Genomic DNA, 14,713 nt, shown 5'->3' with positions numbered 1-14,713 from the left:
GCTTGCTGCAGCTCTAAGTCAGATAATGCTGTATACTCAAGAGAGTATAATTACAATTTTAATTATGTTTTTAAAGAAAACTTACAGAACTGTAATGAACAGGTTGCCCAGAGACTGTATCAGCCCTGTGCAAAGTGTTCATTTGACTGAGCATTTCTTCACTGTGGGTTAGAAACCGATACAGCTATACCCATCCACATTTGTGTGCATTGTGCCTGTCCTCAGTCTGAGCAGAGGCAGATACAGGAGAAGCAAGAGTACAGTGCAGAAATTATTCCTAACTGTAGGCCTTACACTGGCAGCACAGACAAGCCAGTTCCTCTGCCCTGTATACTGATGAATTGCACTACATAAAGTAAGATGGTGTGTAAAAGACGATGCAGAGTGAGCCTCCTTTTGCTCCCCCTTGCAATGAGTGCTGTCTCTCGCCCTTTGGTGATACCGGCAGGAGCACTCCTCCATGGCTGCCAGCCACCTGTGTCTGGAGAGGGACTACATGGGCAGGACCAGCCAGAGGGCTGCCCTCAGGTCTGAAAGGCTGCTCCTCTACCACTGACACCAACATCTAACATGAAATATATGTGCAGAAAATAGACAGCTGTTTAACCAGAAGTAACCAATTTTGTCCGAAACATTAGGGGCAGGTTATCACTTACTGTGCTAGAACTTCACATAGTCAGTAGGCTCTATGCGCCTCATTATACTGCTTCCTTTAATACGCCATGGAAAACATGGGGGAAAGCAGAACACAGGTCAGGAATAAGAAAGAGATAGTTTATTTATAAAGTTTACCGAGTGACCAGCCCACACTTACTGTGTGTGCATTGGCCAAGGTACACGAAGCTGTACATTTTCTCAAAATCCTTCTGATCACAACAGGTTCTGCCTGTAAATCAACATGAAATCTTGTCTCTACCACTTATGTCATTCCTATGCACTAAATTTCTGTATAAGTGATACTTACTGGTCTGAAGTTACCAACATGAAAATCGTAAGCAGTGACACACTAGTGTGATAACATAGCAACATCTAAAACATGCTCTCAGCAAACTCTGTTTGCTTAAAGATCTCATTTTAAAGCTTTAATTAATCATTGAATATGTTTGTAAATTCTTTGAAGGCACATGGCACTAATAACACAATTCATACTGACTTCGCAAAAGCCAGGATTTCACTCAGGAACAAGCTGTTACAGACCTGTCTCAGATTTGACATAATTTACATTCGTAATTCTAAGAATGAATTCCTGCTTTAGGGGTAAAACTCAGTTGAGTCTTAACTACAGAACCACAACCACATCCATAATATAATGGGAACAGTAACAATCATCTCATGCCATATGCTTACACAGACATCATGATCTGTTTTGCACAAAACAAAAAAGTATTTTTGCTTTGCATCAACTACGCAATTTTCTAATATCAACTGATACTCAGTGGTTGCACTCATGTTGAATTAATATAATTGAGTTGGCAACAAGAAAGTTTTTCCAGCTGTAAGACATTCTGGTTAATGAATTAATAATAGTCAGGCTTGATCATTTTAATGTTGAAAAAAATTCCTTTTGAGAGCATTGCTCAACTTTCAGTATGTGTTTGTTCTCTTTCTTTTTTGGGGCAATGTGTTTGTTCCTTAGAGCTAAACTTAGTAGCAAAGTAATCTGGAGAGCGATCCTGCAAATAGTACTGAGTTAAAGGTTGGCTACTGCATGTTATTTCATAGAAGCCAGTGGAACTTTTCACAACTGGAAGCACTACAGGCAAGGATAAGTGCTCAGAGAATTGAGCTCAGAGTATAGTGGAAACTGTATGTTTCTTGTCGTTTTGACTGTGGATCTGGATGAGTGTGTTGTGGTTCAAAATACATACAGTCAATCCCTAATAAATGCATTCCAGTACTATTTGTATTAAAAAAAATCTCCCCTCTGGCACCTAAGGACATATTAATAAATAAATAGCTGCCTGTTATGACCTACAACATTTTATAGCCTTGTGCTGTAAGAACACATTGACTAACAAGCTGTATTCCCAGGGTGCAGGCCTGTGGCTGCCTCGGTGGGTCAGAAGCAGTGCCAGGGCAGAGAAGTGCTCACGGATGAGTAGTGGCCACTGCTGGGCCAGGAGGCAGCAGGCAACAGCACGGGGCCAGGCCCCTGGCCTCTGCACCTCCTCCCGTTCCTGTCTGCAGCCTGCCCTGGGACGCCTTCTGCCACAGCTTGCCCACCGGGCTATCAACAGCCAGAACCTAGGTGGGATATTTTGCTGAAGTCCCTCTTCAGAGACTGCTTTTGAGGCATGCATGTATCACATCCGATCTGGCCCACAGTGCTTACAAAACGCCCCAAGCTAATTTATCTATCTTCTGCTCTACAGATTTGTAACAGGGACATGCTTTGCTCATTTCATTTACAAAGCACATGAAAACCTGTTCTCTGGGTGCGAGAAGAAAGGGAAAGATTAAGACCTTCAGATTTACTCAGGAAGCCACAAAAGAAAAAAAACCAACTATTTGAAGTGGCAGCAGGCATTTTATCCTCCAACCAGCCTGATGACCCTTACCTTCCCATCAGTCTCTGACTTTCTGTTCTCCTTTCTTTCTCCTGCCCACAGTGTGCTGTGCTCTGTCTCTATACAGTGCATCTCCAGAGATTTAAATACAGCATGCTTTTCTCAGTTACTTATGAATCTTAGAAAGTTCTCGTGAGAGCAAATTCAAGTTTCACCTCACATCCTCGTTTTTTGGCAGTTGCTTGCATTTTTCCCCCACTGTTCCCACCAAACAACCTTGTGCTGGAAAATACAACAATTAACTGTAACTTCCAGTAACAGCTGCTTTTTTTCTTTTTAGTACAATTGTTATTGCATAACAGATTACTTCTTTCAAACATGTACAATTTTTAAAGTCTTTGTTTTTCAAACTGTTATTAAAAATAGTGCAAGATCATCCAGAAAAAAAAATATTCTTTGCGCATCAGTTAGTAGTTTGAATTTTATCTTCCAGTTTGCACTTACAACTTGTTAAAAAAAACATTTATTATTATTATTGTACTGTGAATGTTAGTGTCTTTCTGCTTATTTGCACACTCTAATGGCATAGTCTCAGAGTAGAAAGTGGTAGGTAAATATATTTAGCCATTGGTATTTCTTTGTATATTTGGATCAAATATTAAAGAAATCCATATAGCATGAAGCTAGACATGACACGCTTATGTAATTTTTCTCTTTGCTGACGACCACTTCCTTCAAAAGGTGTTACTAAATGAGTATTAGAGCACCTTAAATCAGCAATGATCAAGCTTTCTGGATGGATGACCCAGTTAGCTCCTTTTCCATGACAGGGGAGGACAGACTTATACAGTCCCTCTCTGACCTGTCTAGGGACTGAGTCTGCTTTAAAGTATTAGAAATCAAGTTTTCCTTTCACACTCCAAACATTGTTCCATCCTCCAGAAATTAAGGATCCTGCTACAGGCTACATTGACAAAGTGATAATAAAGAGAGGAAACTTCAAAAGCTGGTAAAACAAAGCAAGCCCTTTTGGTCAGAGGTCAGCCGAAAGGCTAATTGATAAATCCTTGGTTACTTCAGAAGATACTGTACATTTTTCTGGGGATCACGGAAATAAAGAGACAACAAGTATGAAGTAACATCATCAGAAGATTTATCTTGTTGTTCACCTATCAGAAAACTCATGTCTGCCTTGTATGCAAATTTTAACATTCTCAGTATCACCAGGAGGACCAGTCTGGGCACATTAATACTACTATTTACTCAACATTAGTGACATAATAGTCTAATAGGTGAAGAATACTTTCCACACCCTCAGAAATAACAGTACTTCGTTTCACTGCACAACTTCTCAGGAAACTTTGCCTGCCTTACAGTTAATAACAGGGCTGTGAATGAAAAAGCAACAAAGCAAGCAATGTGTTAAGACTTGAAAAGTCAGCATCTGAATAGAAGGAAATGAACAATCTCAACCAGAATTGAACAGATGCAACACTTTCTATAGCATGACCAAGGCATCAAATAACAAACATGAAGCCAAAGAAGCAGCACATGCTTGGCAACGAACATTGTTAAATTTAAAGAGTTGGGTGTTCTGTCAATGCCTTTTAAATAGATTTGCAAAAGAAATTCAATTTGAGAATAAAAGGACTAATCTGCAGTGGTGTTTTTTTCCATAGTAAAGGAGCAACCTTTGATTATTTGAACATTTTCAGATTATTGAAACAAAGTAGAAAAAAAAAGAGGAAAAAAGAATGCAAACCTCAGTGGGAAAAAGGAAAAGCGCAGTAGTCATTTTCTTGAATTAATTTCCAGCCCTGTGAACCCTGCTGCAGCCCCTCACAAGAGGCAGTAAGGACCTTGCCATTAAAACTGCACAATACCAAGACCAGAATTGTTTTATCTTCATTTCCACCTCAGATGTTGAAGACGTTGGCAACTTATGGCTATGCACTGCAGAAAACTTCTACTACATAACCATTCTGCCGTCTGAGGAAGAAAGCCTGTTTGGCTTCAGAGCAGAGAGAATTTCATTTCATACACGTGTAATCCCCAGTGGGTTCACGTTTTTCAGGCTATAGAATCAACACATGTTTTTGAAGATGCTAGCACTGAAGAACAGCTATCAGAAACACAAATAAAAAAAGACATGAATCCAGCTGCCACATTACCGTGGAATCCCAGGGGATAAAGCAAGTGCAAAGGCTACTCCAGCAAACCTTGGGGGAGGAAAGCAATAACACACAAACCTTGAGTCAGAAACACATTGTCTTCACACCTATGAATAGTCTTCACGGAAGAATGCTTCAAAAGCCACAGGTCATTTGCAAATGCAATGTATACCCAGACACCACTAGAACTTCAGAGGTTTGAGCCAAGAAAATTATGGCTGGACAAAATACGGATATGAACACACACACATTGCAATCTGCTCTGTCACAAAAAGACCAAATACTGAAAGCTACAGGATACTGGAAGCCATTATAAGGCCCATTTGCTATCACAGGTGGTTCTTTGAAATTAGAGAAACACAAGAAACCAAAAGGTACAGCTTTAAAACGAAGGACAAAAATCTACCTAAAATATTCACCCACTTGAAACTGGATCTGTGGCCTTTTCTTCTTCCAAGTCTTTTACCTGGTTTTCTAGTACAACTGGTAGCAGAACTCTAACTCTCTCTCTTAGTCTCCTGTCTTGACTGTGTGCCACTGGTCTTTCATACCCATTAAGCATCAGGCCCAATCCAAAATATTCCAGTTCCATGAAGCCAAAAAAAGCAATTTCAAGACATTTTAAAATGCATATGGTTCCCTATAATTTCAAAATGTATATGGTAGTAAACTGGGTTTCCAAGAGTTTGTCTAGCAATTACACTCTCTTTCCTTGCTTTTGATCAGATGTGTTGCTAAGAGAGATCTACAGTACATGGGATTTGGATTTCCCCCAAGGGAAATCCTAGAACAAGAGACATTGCTCAGGCATTGGTGGATTTTAGTTGTTATACAAGATTGACCCTGAGAAACTGGGTCGTTACAGGATAGGATGCATAAATCAGTAAGAATCAGCTTGTCTTCCAGATTCTGGATGGAAAGTGTTTAAGGTTAACAGTTCTTATTTGTACATCTGGTTTCAGGTAATTTCATTAGAAATTAGAAAGCCATAAACAAACATATATCCCTAAGAAGTACTAAGTAAAATTTACTTAGTGAAAAAACCCAACACAAAACCTCTCTCTGGATGAAGAAACTTCACTCCATTCCCAAATAGCAAATGTGTACAGTTTCTAAAAATGAAAAGTTGTAGAAGAACTCCTAGGATCTGAGCTTTTTTGATGGTGTTTTAACGTTATCATGACTGAGATAACCATGCTCAAAAAGAATTAGTTTGCTTTACTTTCAAACTTATATTTCCTTAATAGATCTGTAACATCATAGCCTCTGTCTGTGGACTTTGCTTCTGTCATCATTTTCTCTGATGTTCCTGAAGGTGTTCTGCTCTGTTGCAACTTTTCTGAACTTTCCAATTTTTTATTTTTTAAAAAAATAAACACAAACACAGTCATTTCTGGTGTGCTTTTTTTTGGTCTGATAATAAACACATCCTCCTTCACGAGCATGTCCCTCCTCAGCTTTGGTACACCCAGGGAAGGTCCCTGGCCCCACGCACGTGGTGTCTCTGACTGGGGAAGAGCAGTATGTTCCACACCAGGTGGTACCTCAGGCTCACCGTGACAAGAGGAGGATGATGGCCAGCCTACCTAGGAGGGGTGCAGTGCTGACTAAAGGTGCCCAGCTGTTCTGCAAAGGAGTCAGATCAAAGCTTAGACAGAAAAAAATAATTCTATTGTAGCAAAGGTAGCACTGAAGGATAAGGAAGTCCTTCAGGCGTGCAATTCCTCCACTGAGCACCTCTGGCCAGGCTTTGGTACAAACACACACAGACGAGGTGAACTCAAGTTGTCGAGGCTGCGGCCATAAGCATTTACCTGGCAAAGAGCAGCTCCTGGTGGGAGGCAGCACTTTAAAGAACCCTTTTTTTTCTCTGAACATCAATACTGCAACACCACCTAGAATAATTTCGGTCACTTATGTATCAAAAAGCGCAACACTTCTAAGTTTTAATAATCAGCCCCATAACTCACCAGTAGATTTTTACTTTTTTTAAAAACAAAGCCCATTTCTAAAACTTTGATTTGGATAGGATGTTGTTTATCACCATTATTTATTATGGGGGGTTTTTTAAGACTGTGATACAGTGATACAAATGCTACAGAAATATATTAATTCGATATAAAATATACATAGTAAATGTGATGAGTATGGCAAGATCACATTAATTCAAAAAAATTTATTTATCAGTCTCAGTCTTGAAACAGATGGACTATATACTTTATTAAGCTGTTTGTTTATTTGAATTTCTTAATTAGAACATTTTTCAAATGTTAACAGCTTGTTAAAAATTAATTTGCAAAGAGCAAGATCTATTGATCCTACTGTTTTTACAGAGGTGGCTTCTGTAGTCAGCAGCAGTTTAAGTATGAAACGGAATGAGCAAATGTAAAGCAAATAGGAGGTGTCACACTTGGGTCACTCCGGTCCTCTGTGCCCTTACGGGGAGGACAGTGATTAGACTTTAAGGTCTGAGCACAGACATATGTTTGTTACATGTTTGTATGATGTGAAGCACAATGATGAGGCCCTATAGTATTGGGGGTAACACAACAGTCAGCTTCTCTGTGCTGCCCTACAATAATTGTTGACCCCAAACCTAATTTGTTATTGTAGGGGAGATATATCAACCTCTAGGCTATTTGTGCAGTCCTTGACCTCTCTTCTGAGACTGCTAATAATAGTTTCTAACGAGTGCTGAGAGTGATAGCTGGGTTTTATGACTGGATAGGCTTCCAGTGAACTGAGAATTTACTTGATGAAAACTTCTCCATACTCCATGAACAGTCTCAGAAGCAGATTCTGGTTCCCTGTTACAAAGAGAAGTATTTAGCATAAGCTTACTAAGAGAAGAAAGTGATTCTTTATATTTAACAATGAAAGCACAAACCTTACACCCAGAGAAATAAACCCCTTGCACTAACTGCCCCAATAACTGCAGTATTTGACAAATGTGCTACACTTGGAAAGGTGGTTTGAGCAGGACTACTATGTTCATATCCCATTACCAGGCTAAAAGTGTCCTTAATTGTATTGTTTGTGTGAGACTGAACTACTTCATGCTGCTTTTGGACAGTATGACTAGTATCTCTGGGGAGTATCATGAAAAGGTCATGTGTATCTCACAAGACTATCCAATGTCCCTAGATTTTTAATAAACATATTAATCCATGCTAAGTAACTCACATTCCAACTACAGTTCTATTTTTATGTTATTTGTTGTACTTATCTGAAAAAACATATCACCAGTTTTAAAGTATTTTTAAAAGACACAGAAGAACAGCTACCTTTGTTTGCAGGAGGCTGCTGGGGGAATGGGCTGCTTCCATTACACCACCAGCTACAGGAGCTGCAGAGAAGGAGCCAGAAGGTGGTGAAGTGACCCATAAGTAACATGAGCTAAATGCTCTAGAGTTATCTGGAGAACTCATTGTTAAGCCAGTTGGTTGTTTTGGCCTCCTGGGAGCCTTAATAAATATATTTAAAGCAAAGCAAGTGCTCATTATTGAAATAGCACATGGGAATATCTCATGTCAGCAACAATCTGATCTGCTGGTTTACTCCTTATTCAATATCTGAGATTTTCCTAAGGGATAACTACTTTTTCCTATTGCAGTGTCGAAGGGCCAAAATATTACAGAGACAGATTTGCCATGAAAAACAGAACAGCCCCTTAAAATGATTTCCATGTCCTGAATACTGCAAAAGCTCCTCTCTACAAAAGGGTGGAGAAAGCCATGGGCCATAGCTTGACAAGGAGGGCTATACAACCTGTAACAGCTGCACACAAATTGCAAAGACACTCTAAAGTTAGCATCCACGTTACAAAATTCACATTTGCAAACTCTTTTCTCAGTGTTGAAGAAGTTTTAAAACAGTAGAGGAAACACGAACACTGCATCATCAACGACAAAAAGTTTAAAAGATGTCAATGTATTTAAATAGTCTAATTTCCAGGTGTTTTATATATAGATATTAAAATAAGCAAATTCAGGAGCCCAGGAATTGAAAATCCAGTCCAAACAAAAGTCACTGGATTAAGCAATAACACATGGACATCCTGCAGAGACCAGTTAGAAGAAAAATTATATAAACAAGGTAATAAAAAGATAACTTGGGCTGTAGGTTCTCTACCCTTGGCATATTAGGAACACTGTGAAAATTAGACATTATCAAAACATTTGATTATACTATGAGAAAAGACAGGCTGTGTAGACTAATACTGAAAGCTATATATAATGTAGAGCCCTAGTACATCACCCAGTGTTGCTACCAAACGGCATTTGATCTTGTGGGACCACAAATTTTGTGTCACTAATTTCTTTCTTATCAACTAATGATTTTTAGTCAGAGCAATGTTCCCACAGTAGCATTTACCAATAGAGAATTATATATACTTAAGCATATTTTTATGAGAAACAGGATACCAAGTTTGATTACTTAATAGAAAATTATATTTAGACCAAAAAGATATAATTAAAAACTAATGAATTCTCAGGATATCTGAAAATAATGTTACAATACAACTTGCATCTTTCTGTTACAGAAATTCTTTTTGTTTTGCATAATGTTCAAAGAAAGACTTGAAACTCAAATCATGCTCTCACAAATCTGCATCGGCTTTAATAACAGTGATTAAAGCAAACTTATTGTTTCAAGTACACATAAGAGTACGAAAACATACTCCAAGATTCTCTAAATTTTATGAATTATTAAAAATAAACCTATCCATGGTTTGAAGTTCACATAAGAAAATGAAAACATACTTCAAAATGCTCTAAAACTTGAGTCACACCAAATGGACTGAGCGTATCTCCAAATACAAGACGTACATCAGAAATTTCAGACTCCTAAAAAACCTCTCTCAATATCTGGAGTCCACTGGAGGGTGACGGTTTAGAACCGCAGTCACGATTAACTGACTGGGTCCATATTCACTACAGGAATTAACACAGTGCATTAGTTTAGGACTTTATTCCCACTGAAAGTAATCTCACTGATTTTAGCAAGTTTTATATCAGGTTCTCCATGGGCACACATACAGTTATGTTCTACCTACTTCTCCATCTCGATACTTCCTAGGATAAAATTGCACTTTCTGAGGGATTCACATATTTCATGCATAATTAATCATTCTTTTCATACTAGATTGATTTGATCTCAACTTACAAGTTTTACTTGCATACTTTAGTAGTCGCCCACTTACAATCATAGCAAAGTTATGTGGTCAATATTTAACTTGTTTATCTCACAATAATAGCTAGCACTGTCAGCAGTAAATAACCATTAGAATACTGTGCTTCAGTCAAACTCTTTATGTAATATTTAAATGAGTTGCCTGCACTTCTGTTAACAACCCAGATTAAAAAAACTCTAAACAGAGAGGTAAACATTTTTAACAGCTAACCCTCAGCAGATAGGCCTCATTTGGAAGTAATTTATATTTTCTGTAAACGTTAATCAATAAAGACCTGATGATACATTGTATTTAGTCTCAGTAAAACATGTTGCAGAAAATCTTGACACAGTTTACTTAACCCCTCTTATATACACATAAACCATATTTTACATCATCCAAGACACTTTCAAATATAATATTCATCTACCCTATCGGGGAAAAAAACCCCAATCAGTACTTTTAGGATTATAATTTTAAGGTCCTTATTAGAGTGCAAAACCAATAGATGCACATATATTAGAAAATCTGGTCAATTCCATTTTGAAATATAAGTAATATAAATTTTTATTTCCTTTCACAGTTCGAATTTGGTTTTTAAAAAATAACTTGTACTTTACTCTTAAATTCCAGGCCACCAAACTACCACTGTCTGTTCTACGTGAAATGAAAAATTTATCAAAAGTTGGGACTAAGTCTTTAAATAAGAACAAAGTACTCAGACACTGAGTACTTTTTAAAAGGTATACCTTTTATCTGAGAGCACATCTGAAAGAAAACACAGATGTCTCCTCAGTGTTGGGCTGCCCAAATGGCAGAAGGCAAGTCACAGAAAGGAGTCAGGTGCCTGATAAAGTCCATGGGTTCTGTGGAGAAAGACAGTGATGCCTAAAATTATGATTGCTTATGACGAAATAAAGCTTAAAAGCCATCAAGTATTTTGGAAGAGCAGTTAGATCATATAAACCCCTGGCAACAGGAGGCAGATACCCTCACCAGACTCGGCAGCTGTTTTGTGAATACAGCCCTCCTCTCTCCTTTTTCAGGCTGACCAGCCACACTTGCCAAAAGGCAAAGAAAACAAGATGCAACCAGGACCAAAAGGGAGGGAGGGACTTGAAGGAAAAATTCTCAAAAGTGGAAGTGCTAAATACTTGGACTGAACACACATACCTGTATCCTCAGGTAGCCAAGCAGGATTTTTTCTCTAACAAAGCTGCAGTTCTCCAAAAGCACTACTATACTTTCTGCACGACTGTCTGAAGACCTGAGCTGGGGTCCCAGGACTTATCTAGATGTATTAATCAGGCTGCAGCTGGGAATAATTAGCCTCACCTGTTCCTGAAGTTAATTGGCCAGGGTGGAACAGCCTGATGGCACCATCATTTTGCCCCAGTTTGGGGGCTGGGCTGTTCTGTGGTAACTTTTGTGTTCACTTCACAAAGTAAAAACATGCTGTTACTTGTTGCTGCTATTTATAAATCATGGTTAAGCAACTGGGGCCTGTATCCTATACCCTACTCTAGCATGTGGCACTTCTCAGCCCTGCACCAGAGAGTAAAGCCCCTCTCTGCAAATACATCTCCTTTCCATGAGAACTTCTTTTCCTGAAAACTATCACCTGCCATGAGAATGTCTGCAAAGAGCAAGCCTCTTCCCTCACTGTCATCACTGCAGCCCACTAAAGGGAAACTATGATGAGCACCAGCTTCAGATCTGCTTTGGTTGCCTCAGAGAATCTTGTGATTCTTAAGCAATTCTGCTCGTTGAGTGGCACATTACACACGGGGGAGCTCAGGCCCCAAAAGCCACTCTGCCCGTTCTTCTGCCCAAGCTTCACCTGGTGAAAGCAGCATGTGAACTGCCACAGCCTCAGCACACGGGCCCGTGGTGACCTTTGTCGTTAAGGTGCATATACATCAGGGTTTTGCTGGCCGGCAATGTAAAATCAATATAACTAGGCTGGCAAAAGCATTTTGATGTAGAATAAGCTAATTCATCCAAATAGACTCATCACAGGAGGAAAAAACATAGCCAAGTAATAGTTCCTAAACTCTGTGTATCCTTAGCCATGGTTATCACTGCTGATGCTACTGTGCTCTCTTCTGGGCAAACATGCTGCCTTACGCTGAAAGCAAGGGTTTTCAGCCAAGCAGAGAAATGTTTAATCAAAGCTACACAAATCTGCAGTGGGGAAAACAGTCTCATACAACCGAGGGCTGTCCTGTTATAAAACTTGGGAGCAGCTTACAAAGCCTTATGCTATTATAAACCACCACCGAAACATCACAGGAAGGCATCAGATCTGCAGTGTGTTGTCATACATCCAGAGAATCACATTCCACAGGCCCTAGATGAGTGAATCAGCACAGCATCTATGGCCTTAGATTGGACTCTGACCTCTGAATCTCTCCAAACCTTGCAAAGGCAGGCTAAAGCTCCAAGTCAACAGAGAGTAGATTTAGCTTTACATCAACATGACTTACAATGTTTACCTAGAATTTGCAGAATAGGAATAGCCTTCAGAAAAAAAGACAATATGCAGTGTAAAAGACTGTGCCCTCATCTGGCATCTGAAGATTTCACAGGGTGGAAATCTGGAGAATGTCTTAGAGAATAATAAAGATTAACAGCTCAGCATCAGACACAGACCACTCTGCTGGGACTGTGTTCACGCCTGTTGCTCCATGTTTCCAATTAACTTGATTTTGGAGCAATGGATGCTGTCCAAAGATTTACATAAATAACAAATACAGTGAAAAGCACAGATTTCCTGGAGTGTTTTAATTTAACATTAACCAGACACGTTTGCAATAAAGGCTGAATTAAAAGTCTGGTGCCTTAAAGCAGGGAAACCATTTACAATGGGGAACTTCCTATGTAGAAGGAATACGCCCCAAGAGATTCATATGTTGGCTTGTAACTATGCAACATGGCCAATATTTTAAATGCTTTGAGCCAGGTCAAGCCCTATGGTGCATTCATCAGTCATTGGTATGAAAATCTGGTTATTAGGTTCCCCAAGGAACATGTATTTATTAAATGTTCGCATTAGCATAACCTGCAGGGCCTGCGCAGGCACAGTCTATGGAAATGAAGATCATTTCTCCTGAAGAAGGTATGCTTCTATTTGGTTAGCCACCAAGTACTCCGTGCTTTTTGCTCACAAATGTCACAGTGCTCTACAGTGCTCGGGGAGCTCTGGTTAAACGGGAAAGCAGACAGAAGTAAACTGAGCTGGTGAAATTCATGTTTGGATGAGCAGAAGCAAGAGCAGGGCGCAGCAGAGATGCTGTAGGGGCTCAGACTGCTGGGTCATGCTATTGCACAAGAATGAAGGGAAAAACATTTCGGTCAACAAGACTTTGAAGGGCAAAGGTGGGGAGGAATTTGCATACAAACAGGTACAAATAGCTGGGCATAGGCAGGCACTACTTCAGAGATTCGTGTTTCCCTTCACATGTCTCTATATGTGATTATTGTTTTGGCACCCTCCTAAACAATTTCAGATCAGATATTCACGTATTTTGCACAGAACGTCAGGACATTATATACTGAAAAAGGGACAGTATATTTTAGTAGATTAATGTAATTCATTAAGAACTAGTAACTTCTCACGGAAAACAATCTCATGGAGTCTGCTGAGAGCCTGTAACCTTTTTTTTTTGCTTCCCTGTTCTTCATTTATTAAGAAGATATGCATGACAGCAAGTCTCCTTGAAGGTCATTAGTTCCAATTCCTTCTCCTTCATCTGAAATCAAAAGCTGCTGACTGTGAAATCACAATTCCCTGTGATGAAAGAGAGAATATTTGCAATAAAACAATTAAAAGGAAGAATGTCTAAGGCCAGAATGAAGCATCAAGTTTTCAAACCAGACAAGATACTGTGCTTAAAGGTGTAAAAATTATATTTTCTGAAGAGTTACAAAGATAACTGGATCTTTAACCAACGCTGGTATTTTCTGGCACTTCCTAGGGCTTTTTCTGCAGCTTGAAGAAGTTTTCTGCAAATTACTCTGGAAATTTCCAAGAGCTCTCCTAGATTTCTCCTACTGCTTTCTAGGAATTACACCAGTCCATTTTAGCAATATTTCTGATGCTTTCTAGCAATTCATTCACTCTAGAAATTTCCCCACTACTTTCGAGGGCTTCCCCATCTACACTCTAGAAATCCTGACACTTTCTAGGAATTCACCTGGTGCTTTCTAGGAATGTCCTGTCTCTTTTCTAGGAAATTTTCCTTCACTTTCTCTGAATTTTCACAGAGTGCTCTAAGAATTCACATGCTGCTTTCTGGGGGTGTCCTTGATGCTTTCTAGTACTTCTCCCCGCACTTGCTATGAAATTTTTTGCAGCTTTCTAGAAATTCCCCTGGTCCTTTATAGGAATCTTTCCATCCTTCCTTGAACCCTCTGTCAGGGAGCAGTAAGCGAAGGGCTGCTTGGTGAGGGAAGCTGTAAGCAACCACAGCACAGACAGGGCCGCAGCCCACGGCACCTGCCTGGGGCGAGCAGAGCAGAGCTGGGACAGCGGCTGGTTCCATCCACACCCCAGGCATGGTTAGAGAAATGCAAAGTTAGGAAGTCATGTCCCGAGCCAGTCCAGGGACCCACATGAGTACTCCGGAACAGCAGGGAACAGAGTCTGAAACAAGCACACCTACTTGGTGTAGCTCATGCAGGCACATTTCTACATTCAATTCCCTATCAAATGATGAATTTTTAACATGAGAAATTCTGAAATGTTAATTTCAGAATTTTCCATTTAGAATCCATTACAGAATTTCCTTAATAATGGGATGTAGGCAAACTGCTGCTTCTCCCCTCTGGAAGTGCATGAGAAGTTATTCTGATACAAAATT

The sequence above is a fragment of the Athene noctua genome, chromosome 13 (assembly GCF_965140245.1).
Source record: "Athene noctua chromosome 13, bAthNoc1.hap1.1, whole genome shotgun sequence".
NCBI lineage: Eukaryota > Metazoa > Chordata > Aves > Strigiformes > Strigidae > Athene > Athene noctua.
The sequence above is the reverse complement of the archived record's forward strand: the minus strand, read 5'-3'. Positions refer to the sequence as shown.